We start from the raw sequence: 4,292 nt of genomic DNA, 5'->3' as shown, positions 1-4,292 counted from the left end.
TGAGCCCCAGATGAGAAACCATTGGGCGGAACCATATTTTTGGGTACGTACTATAGAGGCACTTGCTTGCGTACTGCCATGACGCTGGTGGGTCCCTATTGTCATCCTCTCCATGTACAGTCATCAATGTTCTGCTTATCACAAATAAGATTGATTATTACCCGTAACAATCCATGTCCTTAACAAAGGGTGCATGCACGTATAGGTTGAACGTGTGTCTTGCATCGAGTGTTGTGTGCATGCAGGCGGGCGAGTGTTGCATGCGTGCAAGGGTACGTTTCAGTGTTGCATGCATGGGTGTGTACGTGTGTGTGTTCGTGAGTGCATGTGTACGTGTCAGTGTTGCATGCCAGCATGCGTGCATGTGTACGTGTCAGTGTTGCACGCCTACATGCGTGTGTGTCTTGCGTGCATGCATGTGTATGTGCGGGGTGATGCTACACGTTAGTCGACTGACTTTTTCATCTCTGGTCATTATATTTTCCAGCCGTTGGATACGAAATCAAGGGCCTTCAGTTTATCATCAAACTCCACCCCCCCTGAGCCGCCAGCCACCACCGGCCGAACCGGCAGCCCCCGCCGCCCGCGGCCAGCCCGCCCTCCCCGAAACCACTCCCCACCGCCGGTCCGCCGCCGCACCGGCCATCCCTCTAGCCCCCCCCCCACCGAGCTTTTTCTCCGGGGATCCCCATCCCACCGCCCAATGAACGCCCCCAACCGCCGGTGACTGCCAACCAGAGGTCTCACGACTTCGAATACCCACCGACCACTAATTTATTACCATTTCTGTCCTTCATATATGCGCTGACAGGTGGGCCCTATGGTAATGTGTGCTCCTGAATGTGGACCGTTTGACTGGTCAATTGATCGTGTTATCAACAAATTACGGAGCTGTATGGTGAGCCAGTGACCGTATGGTCACCCTAAAATGTACTCCTATTTTATTAACACGGTACAGACTCAAACTACCATTTCTTTCTTTCATATACGGGCTGACAGGTGGGCCCCACGGTTACGCGCCCCGATGGCGCAACACTAGTTGCGCTGCATGGAACGTTTGACTGGTCAATTGATTGTGTCATCAACAAAATATGGAGTTGTACGGGTGAGCCAGTGACCGTATAATCATGATATGTATTTGTTTAACACGGTACAGATGCAAGGGTCATATATACGCGCAAGCACTCACCGCTATAAGCGCACACACGCGAACCCTACCCCTATGAGCACCTTCGAGAGAGTGGGCCAGCATATATGATCTTGAGATTTTACCAAGTCACCATAGGTGCCTCATAGTCGAGTGGAACGTCTCCTCCCACTGAACGTACGTCCCCGGAAAATACTGAAATTAACACAAGATAAATGCGAGCACCGAGACTTTAACCTTGGTGGGCTCGAGAAACCACTATCCTCTAACCATCCAACCACATGTTGGTTAGCACGACAAAATGTATGTGGTGACCGTGATGAGCTTATTCTGAAGTCCAGTGACCATATCGTGCTTTCGCTTCAAATACAATGACCGTAAGTGTCGTCAACAAAATACGGAGCACGCATCAAATGCAAAGTCCGTCAGTGTCATCAACAAAATATGGAGACGTATCGTGAGCTAGATACCGTTGTACTATTGTATATGTTTATTTTCTTAGTGGCAGATTGCGTGTGTGGTGTGGTGGGCACATCATTTCTAGTTGTGGTGGGTCAACATGAAGACTCATGGGTCGGCTCCATCATGTGCCACAAATAGGTTGGACCGAGACGTGTTATACGAAGACCCATGTGGAGGACTCGGCGTACAACCCGAAGCTACAAGAGTCACGGAGGACTCTATCCCCATTGGTGATAAGCCGACTATATATGATTTGTAACCCTAGGCCCTTAGTATGTTATACAAGCTTGGGGGCTAGTTCGTCGGTAGTATACACACACGCACAATGCCTGGTATTCACGCGTACTTTGTACACACCCCTATCACTAATATACAGTACCAGGAGTAGGCTCTTGCTTCAACTTCAATTGAATTCTAGCATGTGCATGTGTTTATTTCATATTATCAATCCATAGAGTGAGAGCAGTTTGAAATACAGGCAATGGATGCTTTTGCAATTCATATATAAACATTAATTAGTGCACTCCATGTTGTTAGTGTGAAGCACTTTATACATTTGTCACTTGCATGGATAAATTCCAAATTGCTAGCTACGAAATAGAATACATGTCGAATTTAACATAAAGGGGGTTTCAAAGATTCGAATTCATAGGAAGTGCATTCATCTATTTGAACCCGAGATAATGGCATTTGTAAATCAGATGTAAAAGGGGGCATCAATCTTTGTTGTGAGTTTGAACAAGCTATATATATATTCATACACATATCTAACTTTTTTTTGCAACCAAGGAGATTATATCTGGAACCATGCATGAACTGAGGTAAGTTGCATATTTTTTAATATATACTCGTGTACAATGTATATTCAAATGTACCCCCTCCATTCCAAAATAATCGTAGCTTTAGGATTTTCAAGAGTAAAGATTTGTGAAATTTGACAAATCCTGAAAGTTCAATTCAAGAGAACCGAAAACGTTAAGGCCTTCTTTGGTTCATAGGATAGGAATTTTATAGGAATAGGAAAATCATAGGAACTGAGATGACATGCATGTCAATTCCTATAGAGAAAGAGATGTCATTTGGTGCATAGGATAGGATTTTTTTCTATTGAGTCTAGGCTAATGGTTTTTTCCTCCAAAACGTGAAGGATTGATTCCTATCCTACATAGGAATAGGAATCCATTCCTACAAACCAAAGGGCTTCAAAGGAATTTTTCCTTTGCAAATCCTATCCTATAGAATTCCTACAAAAATCCTAGAAACCAAAGGAGGCCTAATGCTTCTGCTCCCAAATATTGAACGAAGTGCCAAATAGGCCTCTGGTCACCCGAAACCGCGCGAGACTAATGTTTTGGTGGTAGGAAATTACTATCCTGACTCTGGCCCGTGTAGCCTATCGGCCCGATGTCCAATGGTCTAAACCGGGGTAGGTTTGTAACTCACCAAGACGCCAGACAAGCATTCATACGCCATGGGCGCCTACCCATGCACTCGGCCAAAATCTATCCCGCACACATTTGGGACACCTGACACGACTGTCCTACCCCCAACCCGCAATATGTCCAAAATTTTAGATGGGGGGAAGTTTGTAACTTTCCCCAAATTTCAGACAAGCGCATCTCAAACCGAAACATTGTTACCCCTTAGTTCCCCGCCTCCCTCCGTTTCCCCATTCATACTCCGTAGGCGAGAAAACGCCCTCTCCACCAGCCGCAAAACCCCAGCCTCCTCCGTCCTCCACCCCATAGCGGCCAATCCACCGCCGCCCTCCTCCATCACGCCGAAGCCGGTACCCCGACGTCGTCGTCCAATGCAACCGCAACCGCAATGCCCTCAAGGACTTAGCACCTGAAGCCGAGGCAGAGCTGCCTCCACGACACCGACGACGACGTGCGCCGTACCAGAACCACTCCGACCATGCCGTCATGCGCCTCACTGCTGCGGCTCCACTTTCGCATCCGTCCACCGCACCGGAGTTGTTCCCGCTACGCCGTCGTTCGCTGCCTCGGATCTGCTTCCCCGCCGCCGAGAGACGGCCACCTCACCACACTCAACAACTTGGCCATGAGTTCATCCAAGGCTGCACCGTCCTCCACAACTTCTGGTTTCTGGCGAACAACAAGAAGATCATCAGAAAAACAGAAGGAGGACACAACGCTGCCAGCAGAAAGAGGTACTCCTCTTCCCTTATTCCTGCAAATCTTACGTCTCCGCTCACACCATATTCATCCCACGAAAGAAACTAGTTGAGCGTTTCTTACTGCATCTTCTTCGTGATACTAAATGCACAAGGTTTCCTCCCTTTTACTATTTCACCTTTGCTAGAGGTCAGTAGCCCGCCTGGATTTCAATTCAGGGTCAGTCGAACCTCAATTAAAAGAAGCAGCACCCGCTTAGGCGCGCGGAGCACCTAGTCCGCCTGTTTCCCGGGGAAGCGGCGCATCGGTGTCTATCATAGGGGTGTGGGGCACAGGAGCTGCTTGCGCCCGATCCGGAGGTCGGCGGGGCTTGAATGGATAGCCGGGGGGCGGTGCCAAGCACGGTGGTGCGGTGAGGTCGAGGGGAGGGAGCAGGCAGGGGAGGAATACTGGGCAGGTGGTCGCTGGCGTTTCAAGAAAGATCGTCAACACTGACTCGATGGAGGTAGATGAAGGCGATCTGCCCGTTCACTTAACATCGGACG

The sequence above is a fragment of the Triticum urartu genome, chromosome 2, assembly GCF_003073215.2.
Source record: "Triticum urartu cultivar G1812 chromosome 2, Tu2.1, whole genome shotgun sequence".
NCBI lineage: Eukaryota > Viridiplantae > Streptophyta > Magnoliopsida > Poales > Poaceae > Triticum > Triticum urartu.
The sequence above is the reverse complement of the archived record's forward strand: the minus strand, read 5'-3'. Positions refer to the sequence as shown.